Source organism: Elephantulus edwardii, unplaced genomic scaffold (genome assembly GCF_000299155.1).
Source record: "Elephantulus edwardii isolate Elephantulus edwardi_28Jun2011 unplaced genomic scaffold, EleEdw1.0 scaffold00286, whole genome shotgun sequence".
In the NCBI taxonomy this organism is placed as follows: domain Eukaryota; kingdom Metazoa; phylum Chordata; class Mammalia; order Macroscelidea; family Macroscelididae; genus Elephantulus; species Elephantulus edwardii.
Window position 1 is genome coordinate 288,480 of NW_006400036.1, and position 16,001 is coordinate 304,480.

Genomic DNA, 16,001 nt, shown 5'->3' on the forward strand with positions numbered 1-16,001 from the left:
ATAGGGTTTTCAGAGGCCTGCCATTTCAGAAGTGGATGGCCAATCCTTCTTCCTAGTCTGTCTTAAACTGAATGTTTAGATTTGGAGGAGTATGACTCATAATAATCCTATGATCAACAGATCTGAATTGTGTGTGTCCTATCCTGTGCCATTTTCACAATCTTTGACACCTTTTAGCCCACTGCCACATGAACTGTGTCAGTCCACCTGCTAAGGGTCTTCCTGTGTTGGGTCGAGACCCAATGTGAGACAGCTGACCAAGGGCTGCTGCCCCATTTAGCCAGAGTCAGAGGGCTACGTCCAAGACTTTGGGAGTCTGGATGGGTAGATATATAACTGACAGCAATGAAAGCTTTTAAGTACTGGCCTAAAGCTGTAAGGCTGAGGAACCTGCAAGCACATTTTACAAGTTGACATGGCTGAGAAATTATATCATATTGCCAAGCGTGAGTTAGAGCTCTCTAACTTTCCTATTAAATCCCATCATTGTATAATCCTGTGAAAGGTGTGTAGCTATTGCAATGGACTTCAAACCCTGGAGAACAGGGGAACTGGTCTTGGAATTAGAAATAGGTACAGGAGGATTACAGACTCATCAGATCTCATAGGAATCACTTTTGTATTGTGGATATTCTTGATGGGGACAACTTAATCACTGTGGAGTTGATTGAAGTCTGAAATGGCTGTCTGTCCCCATGCTAGCCTTGTTCTTTGCACTATTCACATTTAATGAATGCACTGGAGATATTTTTAAGTGACCTTATTTAGGGAGTAGACTTACTACAGAAAGCTCATCAGGGAGCTTAACTCTCTTTTGGGGTCTGTGAGAAAACATATTTTCAATGTGACTCAAGAGAGGGTGAATATTTGAGACACAAATGAGATGAGTGAATCTACTGGATTTATTTGAAGAAACGGCACACCAAGTTCACATTCTACCTACATGTCAAAGAGAACACATGATCTCTCTTGTCCTCTATATTGGCTTGACCTCTGTATCATGAAGAGAGCTGAGTTAAGTGTTATTCCTTTGAATGGTAATTACAGCAGCTCTATTAGAAGACATTAAGCAAACAAAGTTCACTCCAAGAGCCCAAACTAACTTTTGAGTTAAAAAACAATTGTAGGTTCTCCTCTTTCAATCTACTGAAATACACAGGTATAGAACAGATAGAATTCTGCAAGTAATTTAAAAAGTTCAGTATTTGTCAGTGGACTGACAGACAAGGGTTAAAAGAATCTGGCTCTGGAGAGGACTTCTTCCCTAGATGGGATCTTTCATACCCATCAAAATTTGATCTCTTGCTGAAACATTTCCCACAGTAGCAACATACTATCTTTCCTAATAATCCCTATACTAGTGAATATGGTTGTTTGAAATGTGTGTAACTTTAGCAATGCATTCAGACCCTAGAGAGGAGCAGGCCTCATGCTAGGATTAGAAGTAGGTGTAGTAACATAAGGGTAAGTTCGACCTCTTGGGAAATGGTTTTATGTTCTAGATACTGTTGATGGGGATACTCCTCCATTTTACAGTTAGTTGAGGTCAGAAATGTCTATCCATTCCCATACTGACCTAGTTCTTTGCACTACCCACATTTTTTTCTTAGTGACCACACTTAGGGAGGAGTCTAGCTACAGGCTGACCAGGGATCTTTTTTTTTTTTTTCTTACCAAGGATCTTAATGCTCGTCTGTGGTCTTCTGTGAAAAAACCCATTTTCAATATGAATCAACATTTCAGACACAAGTGAGATGAGGAGTGAATCTATGGAGTTTATCTGAAGAAAGGGCCCACCAAGTTCACACTGTAGCCACATATATAAGAGCACACATGAACACCTTAGTCCTCTCTATCTGCTCTGTATCAGCACAACATGCTCTGGAATCATAATGATAAAATACTTAGCCGATGTTATTACTGAGAATATTAATTACAGCTGCTCTGTTAGAAGACAAGAAGCAAGCATAAAGTTCTCTGAAAAGCTCAATCTAAACTTTAGGTTAAAAAACAACTGCAGATTCTCCCTTATTAATCCATGAAAATAGATACAACAAATGAAATCCTGCAGGTGATTCCAAAAGCTCAACGTGTGCCACCACACAGACACAGACAAGGGCTAAGAGAGTCTGGTTATGGAGAGAACTTCCTCCTCAAATGGGATTTCTGATGTCTCTCAAAACTTCAGCTCCTGTTTGAAACTTTTCCGAAAGCAGGAAGATTTATAAGGTTTATTGAGTATATGGACCCTCTGATATCTAATAAAGATGGACTTGTAAAATTCTTTTCACAGATGGAAAATATATAGCATTTCTCTCTTGTATGGACCCAGTGGTGTCTAAAAAACCTTGAAGTGTGAATGAAACTTTTCTCAGAGAGGACATTTGTAGGGTTTCTCACCTGCATGTGCCTGCTGGTGTCTATTAAAATCATACCTCAGAATGAAACTTTTTTCAAAGAGAGAACTCCCTTGTGGACTTGCAGATGTCTATTAAACTTGGAACCGCTCAATGAAACTCTTTTCAGAGAGAACATTTAAAGGGTTTTTCCCCTGTGTGGACTAGCTGGTGTCTATTTAAGTAGGACTTGTCACCAAACCTCTTTTCACAGAAAGGACATTTATAGGGCTTCTCTCCTGTGTGGACCCTATTGTGTGTATTTAAGTTGGATCTGCAGTGAAAACTCTTTTCACAGAGAGGACATTTATAGGGCTTCTCTGCTGTGTGGACCAGCTGGTGTCCATTTAAGTGGGACCTGCTGCAAAACCTCTTGTCACAGACAGGACACTTAAATGGTTTCTCTCCAGTGCGGATTTTCTCATGGTGGCATAATCTAGAAAAGTCCCTGAAGCCTTTCCCACAGCAATCACACTTGCAAGTCTTGTGTCCTGTGTGGATTCTCTGATGCTTAACAAAGTCTGAACACTGTTGAAAGGCTTTCTTGCAAGTGGGGCACTGAAAATACGTCTTTGCAGTATGAGTTCTCTGGTGAAACGCAAGTTGAGGATTCCTAGAGGTTTTCCCACACTCTCTGCAGGTGAGGAGCTCTGGGTCGTCTGACGTCTCAACTGGTCCTTCTTGGAGGCCTCTTGCTTCTGTTTGAGCAATTGCCCAGACAGACCTCTTGGGTGAGAATCAGGCAAATACTGGTACCCCAGAAACCTGTCTCTCCTCAACTTGGAGGTGTCCCTGTGCCTTAGGGAGATAATCTCCTTCTCCACACCATCTTTGTTTATCCCCACCAAAGAGGTCAATCACAGGACCCTGAGGGGAGGCCTCTCCTGAGATGTGACAAGGGGTATCTGATAGCTCCTGGTTCCAATAGGTTTCTAAGTTGAGGTCCTCTTGGCCATTCTCCTGTCTGTCTCCTAAAAGAAAAAAAGAAGATCTGAAATATTGCAGTAAATTTTACACTCTGTTTTCTCCTTCATATGACAACTAAAAAGCATCATAATGTATGGGCTCTTTTCACCAAGAGGCCATTAATGAGCAAGGTCCTAAAACCAGCATACATACTAATAGTATTGCACTAAATTCAGGTGCCTGCATTCCAGATTAAGTTTTCCACTCTTGAGGAGAAGAAAAATTTGGAGAAACAAATCAGGGCCCATTGGAACTTTATCGGCCCCTCCATAATGAAACAGTATAGATTTATTAGGAAGCAAAGGGGGAAAATATATAATTAAACATATTGATTTTGGGGTTTGGTTACATATTACAGAGAAATACCGTTAAATAATTTTTGAAAAGGTGTTGTTGTTGTTGATTGTCTTTGGTTTGAGCATGACTTATTGCAACCCTATGAACAAAAAGCTTGAATCCCCTCTACAACTATCTACATTTATTAAAGTAAGAGTTTCCCGAGGCATGTTATTTAGGAAGGGGATGCCACACCTGCTTCCAAACCTATCATTGTATGTTATTGTTTTTATATGCCACTGAGTCGCTTGCGATGTACAGCAGCTCTGACTTCCTCAGGAAAAACTATTTGTAACATTTTCTTCCTGTCTTTTATTCCAAAGACCACAACTGTACTTTTCTCACACAGTACTGGAGATTTTTGTACTGCAAAATATAATTCTTTGTCAAGCTTGAACAAAAAGAAAGTAAATATGCCATTCATAAGTTTCATAGACATTCTCCCTTTCCTATAAAATGAAACAATCAAATGCTGTAGTTGTTAATTTTACCATGAAGAAGCTTTATTATCATGAAGCTGTTGCAGAAAAGTGAATATTTTGGGTTGTGATTTAATCCAACATCCATGTATATTATTAAGTCCCAGAAAACATTACATATATTTATATCCTAACTCTGGTTTTGGTTAGTATCACTACACAGTGATGTACACTTTAGATTACTGTGTAAGAGGTAGAATGCCTTTTCAGACTTTTGTTTATTCTGTTACTCCCAGAGACCTAAAGAAACTATCTTTCTCTTCCACGTATCAGATCTTTCAAGGCTAACATTGAGAACAAGGCCTGAACTTGTTAATCCAAACATTTCTTTTAAATGGCAAAGGTGTTTTCTCTTACCTTAAAAGAATGTTTATAAATATTATTTTGTAAGGGTAAAATAATCATTCATCACGGAAATGCATGACACATAATTGTGTATGAATTCTCTAACTGTAGGAAATTAATTTCTTGTGTTTTAACTAGTCTAGATAATGGTAGTTTTCTTCATCAATCTTTCTCTGCATTTCTGATCAGAACCTTAACAAAGGTTCTTACCAGTGTGGCATGATTGTGTTCTCTCACATGCAAAGTAAGGCTCTGAATATCAGTTACCAATTGATGTGCACTTTAATCCAATGCACAATTCTAAATGTGTGTTAGAGTAAACTGTACTCCACAGGGTTTTCAGTGGCTGAGTTCTTCAGAAGGAGATGCCTAGGTGTTTTTCAGAGGCACTGCTTTATGGACTACTGTCTGACATCTGGGCTACAGCTGAATGTTCTAATGGTTCCAGTCATTCAAAACTTCAAGATTAACATACTTGGGGTTAGTCTATTTCTGGAATAACTGTGCCATCTATGTTTACTATATAAATATTGGGTATTTTAAATTCAAATATGTGTGATTTGGTTATGTTAAAGTTTGTTTGTCATTGTTTTATATTCTAATTCCTGAAGTAAGCAATGAAAATACAATTCACTTTTCATACATCAAGGTTTCTTTTCTTTTTTCTTTAAGTAATTTTTTAATCAAGTCTCTTTCCTTATTAAATATAAATAACTGATGACCTGTAAGATGCAGGCAAAGCTTTTTACCAATTTCTGTAAGTTTTAGCGTTTTATGTGCAGAGATGTCTAAATTTTTTTCAGTATTGTTCTTGCTGTTATGCACCATTCAGTCATCTGTGATTCATGACCCAAGTGCAATAGCTGTGCCCTATCTTTACCCTGCCCCCCTCTGGCGTCCTGGTCACCATCACTCTCCTACAGGCTCCAGGTCCTTTCCCTGTGCTTTGGTTCTGGATGTCTAGTTTCTATCTAAAGGCTCTTTAAGTTCCATGGTCTCTGTGGATACCTTGCACATATCTTTATTTTCTTTCCATATCCTCACAGACTAGGCCTTCAAATAAAGATGTTTTGTATCAATGCCTGGGAAAAAAAAATAAACAATCTCACTGTCTCCAACATACCTACCCTCATTACCCCAGCTACTGAGTCAACTCATTCTATCTCAGGAGAGTCTTCCTTTCCTGTCCTGTCCCTTGACCCTTGCAAGCATGATGCCCCTCTCCAAGGACTTGTCCTTCCTGGCAATACACCAAATATATGTGAGACATGAAGGAAAAATGAAATTCATACACATTATATAACATGGTTCAACCCTGGAATTCCTGTGGTGAATAAAATAAATCAATCACAAAAGGATAAATATTTTCTCTTAACTCACTTCTGTCAAGATGGAACTGACTCACAGCTGATCCTCCAGGAAGATTCTAAAGGTATAAATCACATGAGAAGATGCTGACTACCTTTCTCCTGAGGAGCCACTGGAAGATTCAAACCATCACAACTCCCTAGAGACAACACAACCAAAGCTCAATTATTACAAATCAAACTAATATGAGCAATCTGTGTTGTTGTTTGATGCTTCTGAGTTGCATACAATTCTTAGCACCCTGTGAACAACAGACCTGAATCCTAACCATCCCCATCATCTCTGATACACTTGAGACCACTGCAGCAGCCATGATGTCAAACCACCTTGTTAGGGGTCTGTCTTCCTTTCTTTTGCTGACCTTTCCAACCTGTTATTCCTTTCCAAAGAATAGTCTCTCCTAGTTACATGTGCAAATATGAAGATGAAGCTTCACCACTCTTGCTTCCAAGGAGCATTGTGGCTGCACTTTTTCCAAGATATACCTGTTTGTTTTTTGGGTAGCACATGGATTATTCAGTGGTAAAGAGCTGCACTTGGCACTCAAAGGCTGTGGTGTACCATGGTGGGAATAATGATCAGTAGCTAACTCTACAGTGGGTATTCAAAGGCAGTAAATTGCAGGACAGGAGATTCCCATCTTTCTCCCATGAAGCAATCGGTAGATTCAAGCTATGTGCCTTTGAAATTGTGGTGCAGTTTCTTACCAATGGATCACCAGAGTTTCCTATAAACTATTCAGGATAGGCAATTACACAGAGACCAAACTTTGGGAGTGGTTTCCAGGAACAGGTGAAGGAGAGGACACTGCTGTCATTTTTGTAAGTGATTTTCTTTTGATGGTGATGGGAAACATGGCAACAGATTTTGATGACAGATGTGTAACAGCATTCATGTAATGATGCCACAAAATACAAATGAAAACATTAAACTGGCAGAAGTTAAATTATATATAATTTTATAAGAGTAACAAAATACATTAACATTCAAATATTAATATACAAATACATGTAACTAAAATTTCCTAAAATGTCCATAATGCCACCCCAAATGCTTTTGTGGCATTTGTTTTTGCTATGCATCTGAAAGTTAGAGAACGAGTAAGGAGAACAGAATTCATGTCTTTAGTGTGATGTTGGAAAAGATTATTGAATAGCCCATGGACTGCCTAAAGAACAAACAAATATGTCTCAGAGAAAATGCAGCCAGAGAGCTTCTCAAATGCAAAGATGATAAACCTTCATCTCACATAATTTGGGCGTGTTGCTAGGACAGGCTTTTCTTTGGAGAGGGACATGAAGCTTGCAAAGGAAGAACATCAGTGAAAGAGAAGACCCTAACCCAGATAGATTGACATAATGACAGCCAAAATGAACTCCAGTATGTCAGGAAGTATAAGCATGGCACAGGATATCACAGGGGTCAGATCTATTGTTCATACGGTCTTTATGGATTGTACTCGATTTGAGAGCACTTAATAACACTAACAACCACTACCTTGTGGGGCTATTCTGGTATCTTTCCTTATCCATTCACAGTCTTATAAAATACGATGCCTTTAATAAAACTATTTCCTTAGCCCCACAGGAAAGATAAAATACAGTTAGAAAAATGCTCCTTTAAAGGTCTCAAAAAAAACCCTTTTATTGCTGTCAAGTTATCTGGATCCCAATGGACAGAAAGAACAGCTTGTCATACAATTTCTAACTGTGGTTTATTTCGTTTACCATGTTACTAGATCTTGAGTCTATCCCACTTGAATTTCAAAACTATCTCAGGAACAGGTTTGAGGCCTTGGACATTAATGAGCGAAGACCAGATGAGCTGTGGGAGGATATCGACTATCATCCAGGAAGAATGCAAAAGGTCATTACAAAGACAGAAGAGGAAGAAAAGACCAAGAGGGATGTCTGAAGAAACTCTAAATATTGCACTGGAGCACTGAGAAGCCACTGCTAAGGAAAGAAATCAAGATATGCAGGAGTTGAATAGAAGATTGCAGAGGGAAGCACGGGAAGACAAAGTAAAGTATTACAACAAAATATGCAAAAAGCTGGAATCAGAAAATCAAAAGAGCTGAACTTGCTCAGCATTTTTTTACATTATCTTTATTGGTTTTTATTAATGATTTTTAATGCAACATACATATATTTTTTAAAGATTTTATTATTTTGTGTGTATATACCATCAAATCAGATTTGACTGGTACAGGAGGAGATTGTCCCTCCTTCTCCAGCAGAGCATCTAGTGGATTTGACCTGCATACCTCCGTGACTGCAGTACAGCTTCTTGCCACTAGGCCACCAGAGCTCCCTGCAACATGTAATTTTTACAGCATATGCTTTCCATTTAATTTTTACCCCATTCATTCATTGTTGCACATTTTCCTCCCTGGCCACCGCTCCCCTGCAGTCTGTTTTTCTCTTTGAAGAAGAAAAAAATTATTTCATTTGTTATACAATCCTCCCTCATTCTGCTGTCCACTTTAATATATGCATTTCTTTTTCTTTAATCTTATCTTGAAAATAATACCTAATTAGCAAATTCTTAAGCTGAATGAACTGAAGAACAAATGTAAATCTCGAGTTGTAATACTTAAGGATGCTTTAGTCAGAATATTAAATTATCCAGAAAGCATTAAAAGATGGAATGAGTATACAGAGTCATTGTATCAAAAGGAACTGGTGGACACAGAAGAATTTCATGAAACAATGTATGAGCAAGAGCCTGTGGTGATGGACGAGGAAGATCAAGCTGCTCTGAAAGAACTGGCAAGAAACAAGGCGCAGGAATTGATGGCATACCAAATGACATATTTCAACAGACAGACACTGCTATGGATGTGCTCACTAAGTTGTGTCAAGAAATCTGGAGGACAACCACCTGGCCAACTGACTGGAAGAGATCTATATTTGTTCCCATTCCAAAGAAAGGTGATCTGACAGAGTGTGGAAATCATCAAAGAGTATCACTGATATCACATGCAAGCAAGAAGCTGCTGAAGATTATTAGAAAACAACTGGAATAGCACATCAACAGAAAACTGCCTGAAGTGCAGGCTGGGTTTAGATGAGGCTGTGGCATGAAGAATATTATAGCTAATGTCAGATGGATCTTGGCTGAAAGCAAAGAGTACTAGAGGACTATGTAAAGGCATTTGACTGTGTGGATCACAACAAGCTGTGGCTGTCTCTGAGAAGAATGGGAATCCTAAAATACTTGATTGTGCTTATGCGAAACTTATACTTGGACCAGGAGGCAGTCATCAGAACAGAGCAAGGAAACACAGTACGGTTCAAAATTGGGAAGGGTGTGCATCAAGGATGTGTCCTATCTCCATATCTTTTCAATCTATATGTGAAACAAATTATCCATGAGGATGGGCTCTATGTGGAGAGATGTGGCATCAAGATTGGAGGAAGAATCATCAACAATCTTCATTATTCAGATGACACAACACTGCTTGCTGAAACTGAGGAGAGCCTGAAGCACTTGCTGTGGAAGGTCAAGGACTGCAGCCTTCAATATGAATTGAAGCTCAACATCAAGAAAACAAAGATTCTCACCACTGGGCTGATTGGTAGCATCATGATAGACGATGAAGAGATTGAGATTGTTAACAGTTTCCGTTTGCTTAGCTCTACAATAAACATTTTGGTACCAACAACCAGGAAATTAAAGGATTAATTTAATTGCAGAAACTCTGCTGTCAGAGACCTCTCCAAAGTACTGAAGAGCAACAACGTCAGTCTGGAGACTAAGGTGTGCCTGATACAGGCCATGGTCTTTGCAATCACTTGCTAGGCATCAGAGAGCTGGACAATGACTAGGGATGATAGAAGGAGAGTTGATGCCTTTGAGCTGTGGTACTGGAGAACAGTATTGGATATACCTTGGACTGCTGGAGAACAAACAAGTTTGTGCTGGAGAGACTGAAGACAGGCTGCTCCTTGGAGGCAAGGATTCAGAAGCTTCGTCTGACATACTTTGGACATGCTGCAAGCTAGGATCAGTTCTTAGAGAAGGATGTCATGCTTGGGAGGGTGGAGGGGGACAGGGCAGGAGAGGAAAACCCTAGATGAGATGGAATGATTTAGTCATTGGGGTAATGGGGATAGGTGTGTCAGAGACAATAAGATTGGTAAGGGATAGAGCAGGGTTTAGTAATGTAGGGTCGCTATGAACAATAGTTGTTATTGTTAAATGCCATCAAGTTGCCTTCAGCCCATAGCAACCCTGCGTAAAAAAGCCTTGAAATCTGCTCTATCCTGTGTTAACTTGACTGTTTCTGACACATCCACACCCATTACCCTAGTCACTGAATCAATCCATTTCATCGATGGTCTTCCTTTCCTTCTCTGTCCCTCTACCCTTCCATACATGATGTCGTTTAAGGACTGGTCCTTCCTTGCAACATGCCCAAAGTATGTCAGACAAAGCCTCAGACACCTTGCCTCTAAGTGGCAGCCTGATTTCACCCTCTCCAGGATGAAATTGTTTGTTCTTGTGGCAGTCCATGGTATATTCAACTCTCTTCTCCAGCACCACAGCTCAAAGGCACCAATTCTCTTTCTATCATCCCTTGCAATTGTCCAGTTCTCTGATGCATGGATCAGGTGCACCTTAGTCTCCAGACTGGCAATGTTGCTCTTCAGTACTCTGGAGAGGTCCCTGAGATCACTTTCAGAATGCAATTCACCTTTTGATTTCATGGCTGCTGGTACCAAGAGTGTTGATTGTGGAGCCAAGCAAACTAAAACTATTGACAATCTAAATCTCTTCACCATCTATCACGATGTTGCCAATTGGCCCAGTGGTGAGAATTTTTGTTTTCTTGATGTGAGCTTCAATCCATATGGTAGACTGCAGTCATTGACCTTCTACAGCAAATGCTTCAGGTCCCCCTCAGTTTCAGCAAGCAGAGCTGTGTCATCTGTGTAACGCAGGGTGTTGATGAATCTTCTTCCAATCCTGATGCCATATTTCTCCTCATATAGCCCAACCTCCTGGATGATCTGTTCTGCACATACATTGAAAATAATGGAATACATCCCTGGCATACACTCTACCCAATTTTGAATAATGAAGTGCTTCCTTGCTCTGTTCTGACACGTGCCTCCTGGTCCAAGTATAGGTTTTGCATAAGCACAATCAAATGTTCTGGGATTCCCATTCTTCCTCAGAGTCAGCCATAGTTTGTTGTGATCTACACAGTTAAACGCCTTTGCATAGTCAATGAAACACAGATTGACATTTCTCTGGTATTATACATATATGTATTTATGTTATTTGACTATATGAGTGCCAATAGCAATAGAGTTGATTCTGATTCAAGGACACTCTAGGAGCATCAAGATAGAACAGTTAGCTCTAATTTAAATTGCTGATTTTTCTGAAGTAGACCGCCAAGTCTTTATCTTGAAATATCTTTGAATACTCACAGATCTTGGGCATGTTCCTAGGAGGGGCTATGCCTTGGAGAGGGACATAATGCTTGGAAAGACACAGAGTCAGTGAAAGAGAGGAAGGTCCTTAATCAGATGTACTGACTGCAGCAAAAGGCTCACATGTATCAGGAATAATAATGATGAACAGGAAAGGACAGGGTTCAGATCTGTTGTTTATTGGGTCAACATAAGTTGTACTTGACTCAATGGCACCTAAGAACAACAACCAGTACTACTTCTTGAGAGACCCAAAGGAGCATCTGCTGGTTAATAGCCAATACAGAGGCTGAACAGTTCTGTTGTTCAGAACTGTAACGGTGTACAAAGAGTGTAGAAGGCAAAGGGTGTGACACTTTACAGCAAAATGAGTTCAGGTTTCTTATCCAGTATTAAAATGTTTGACTTATAGGAAATATTTCTTCTTACTACTATTTACTGGAAAGTTACATTAGAGGACAAAATCATGTTGTTGTTATTTGCTGTCGAGTCACCGTAGACTCATAGTGACCCTACATACAATAGACCTGAACTCTAACCTGTATCAATCTCACTGTCTCTGACACGCCTAACCCCATTACCCCAGAGACTGAATTAATCCATCTCATCAAGAGTATTCCTTTCCTGTGCTGTCTGTCCACCCTCCCAAGAATGATGTCCCTCTCCAAGGACTGGTCCTGGCTTGCAATTGGCCCAGAGTATGTCAGACAAAGCCTCAGAATCCTTGTCTCCAAGGAGCAGCCTGCCTTCACTCTCTCCAGGATAAACCTGTTCATTCTCTTAGCAGTCCATGATATATTCAATACTCTTCTCCAATACCACAGCTCAAAGGCATCAATTCTCCTTCTATCATCCCTAGTCATTGTTCATCTCTGATGCATAGCAAGTGATTGTAAAGACCATGGCCTGTATCAGGTGCACCTTAGTCTCCAGACTGACTTCGATGTTCTTTAGTACTTTTGGGAGGTCTCTAACCAGACTTTCCCATTGCAATATGCCTTTTTATTTCCTGGCTGAGGGTACAAAGAGTGTTGATTGTGGAGCCAAGCAAACTAAAGCTGTGAACAATCTCAGTCTCTCCACCATCCATCCTGATGCTGACAATCAGCTCAGTGGTGAGAATCTTTGTTTCTTGATGTTGAGTTTCAATTCATATTGAAGGCTGCAGTCCTTGACCTTCTGCAGCAAGCGCTCCAGGTTCTCCTCAGTTTCAGCAAGTAGGGTTGTGTCATCTGTATAATGCAGATAGCTGATGATTCTTCCTCCAACCCTGGTGCCACATTTCTCCTCACAGAGCCCAGCCTTCAGGTAAGCTATTCTGCATGAAGATAGAAAACATATGGAGACAGGATACAGCCCTGGCATATGTACTAAGTCACAACATCAAGGAAATAAAACTTCAAGCCATTAGGAGAGGACAACATCAATGAATGGGACTTTCTGAAACAGTGAAAAGAAAACCTACTGACTGGGAAAAAAACATTTGTCAAACAAGGGTCTCATAATCAAAATTTACAGAATAAAACAAAGCCTCCACAAGAAAAAGACTGATAACACAATTACAAAATAGGCAAAAGATAAGGAAAGATCTTTCACAGAGTAAGATATTTGGTGGGCCAACGGACACATGAAGAAATGTTCAAAATCACTAGTAATAAGAGATGCAAAGCAAAATCACAACGAGATATTATCTCACTCCAACTGCAGTGGCAAAGTTTAACAAGAGAGCAAGCAACAGATGCTAGAGACAATGTGGAGAGATTGGAACTTTCATACACTGTTGGTGGGATTGTAAAATGCTACAATCACTTTAGAAGGCCGTTTGGCATTTTCTCAAAAAGTTAAACGTAGAGATTCTGTATGACCCAGCTATTCCACTGCTAGGCAAATACCTTGAAGAATACAGAAGTGAGACAGAAACAAAAATTTTTACACACGTGTTCATAACATTATTCAAAATGACAAGAACATGGAAACAGGCCAAATGACCATCAACAAATGACTGGATTGAGAAGTTGTGGTACATTTACAGGATAGAATACTATGCAGCATTCAGGAGCAATGATTTTGAAAAATACTACATAACATTGGAGAAGCTAAAAAGTATTATACTGGGTTAACAAATACAGGAGCATAAAAACAAATATTGTGTAAGACCATTATTGTAAAAATAGAAGGATAACCAGTAAGATGTATATAGATATATACAAAAAGGGAAGGACAGTAAAAATGTGGACCGAGGGTGAGGAGTGGAAGAAATCATGAGGTCCCAAGTTTGGTGGGTGGAGAAAGAAGCAAATAAAAACAACAACAATGGACATGTATGAAACACAAAGTAAACAAATTAATGTATACAAACCAATATAAAAACAAACAATTCTTACCACTGAGTCAACTAGAAACATTGTGACAGATGGTGAAAAGATAAAAGGTATCAAGGATTTAATTTTACTTAAATCCACAATCAATAAGCATGGCAGCAGCAGTCAAAAAATCAAAAGAAACATTGCATTAGGAAAATCTGCTGTCAAGTACCTCATCAAAATGCTAAAGAACAAGAACATCATTTTAATGACTAAGTTACCTCTGATTTGTGACAACTATTACTTATAATCTGAAAGTCAGACAATGAATAAAGGAGACCAAAGTAGAATCAAAGCTTTTGAATTGCTGTGCTTGAAAAGATGGCTGAGTATCTATCCTAAGGACTGACAAAAACCAGTCTTCCTTTCTTAGAGGATGTGCAAACAGGGTGCAGTTTAGATGCAAGGACAGTGAAACTTCATCTCACATACATTGGAAATGTAATCTGGAGGGGGCTGCTGTTGTTGTGGTTATGTACCTTCAAGTCATTTGCAACTCATAACAACCCTGTGTACAACACCTATACCTTGAGCCAACTTCATTGTCTCTGAAACACCTATCTTTATTACCCTAGTCACCGAGTCAATCCATCTCTTCCAGGGTCTTCCTCTTTTGTGCTGTTCCTCCATCTTCCAAGCACAGAGTCCCTCTTTATGGACGGGTCCTTCCTTACATACAACATGCCCACAGTATGTGAGATGAGGCTTAAGGGGGACATGCTGGAAGTCAAAAAAGCTGAGTTGTGAGGGGAAAAAAAAATCTTTGTTTCTAAAGAGCAACTTGGCTTCACCCTATCTAAGACCTTCTTTGTTCTCCTAGTAGTCAACCGTGTATTCAATACTCTTCTCCAACACCAGAACTCAAAAGCATCAATTCTTCTTCTGTCATTCTGAGTCTTTGTCTAGCTCTCTGATGCACAGTAAGTAACTACAAAGACTATGGCCTGGATCAAGTGCACCTTAGTCTATAGACTGACATCATTGCTCTTCAGTACTCTGGAGAGATCCCTGACAGCAGATTTTCCCTTGCAATTCATCTTGTTTTCCTGACTCCTGAGTGTTGATTGTGGAGCCACGCAAAATGAAGCTGTTAACAATAACAATCTCTTTAGCACTATTATGAGGCTGCTAATTGAGCCAGTGGTCAGAATCTTTGTTTTCTTAATGTTTAGCTTCAATTCATATTTAACGTGGTAATCCTTGACCTTCTGCAGCAAATGCCTCAGGAATTTCCAGTTTTGGCTAGCAAGGAAAAAAGACATCATGCTATGACAGGTGAAGGCTCAGCTAAAGAGACGATGAGCATCAAGGAGATGGACCGGCACACTGCCTGTAACAATGGACTGGAGCATGCTGCAGGTTCTGTTGACGGCACGAGTTAGGGCAAGTTTCAGATCTGTGGTAAACAGATCCATATGAGTCGTATGTCCACTCAACAGCACAAAACAACTACAACAACGTTTAATGAAAGTAGGAGACTAGATAAAGCACTTTTTCTATTTATTGCTTTGTTTTATTATACATAGAGTTAGGTGGTTACTGTTCATTATAACCACATCAGTCCAGTACTCTGAACAATCTTGCCAGTAAGGAGAATGATGGCTATAATTTAACTTTTTAATGGAATTTAACTTGTGTATGTCTCAATCTATAGTAATCTTAATTCTGACTGAAAAAAACAATCACAATAATTTTACAGAGACTGAAGAGAGAAGATGTATGTGAACCAATTGCTCAACTGTTAAATACATATGTCAACAGCACTAGAAACAACAATGAAGAGATCCACCCTCAATATTATAACTGAGCTGACCCATCCAGGGCTTGTTAGAAGAAAGGAAAAGAAACCAAAGGGTCACCACTTCAACCACCTCATCAGCCTTAAGAAGGGAAGGTCAGTAATATCTCAGGACCAATGGAAGCTGACTCACCACTGCAGGTAGGTGCTTGGATCTTCTCAATGGCATGAAGGGGGATTCCTGCCAGCTCTTCTCCACACTCTGTTGAATTATCTGGGTCAGGTTTGAGACTGTCAGGACCTGGCACAGAAAGAGATCAGTTTGTGAGCCTGTGTGAACAGGGACAATGGGAAGATCATGCTGTGTCTTTCAAAGGATCCTCTGAAGTAACACAAAAGGCCCTGGAGAGGACACATATCTGAAAAGGAAATCGGCCTGTCAGACTTGTTGTTGTTGTTATGTGCCATCGAGTCACCTGCGACTCATAGCGACCCTATGTACAACAGCCCTAAACTCCACTCTGTCCTGTGCCAATCGCACTGTCTCTGACACTCCCATCCCAATT

General features: G+C 39.8%; 1 pseudogene; it reads right to left on the minus strand.

The window, feature by feature from the left end:
• Positions 1–2,522: 2,522 nt before the first annotated feature.
• The window catches only part of LOC102844317, a 22,782-nt pseudogene continuing 9,303 nt past the window's right edge, over positions 2,523–16,001 (minus strand).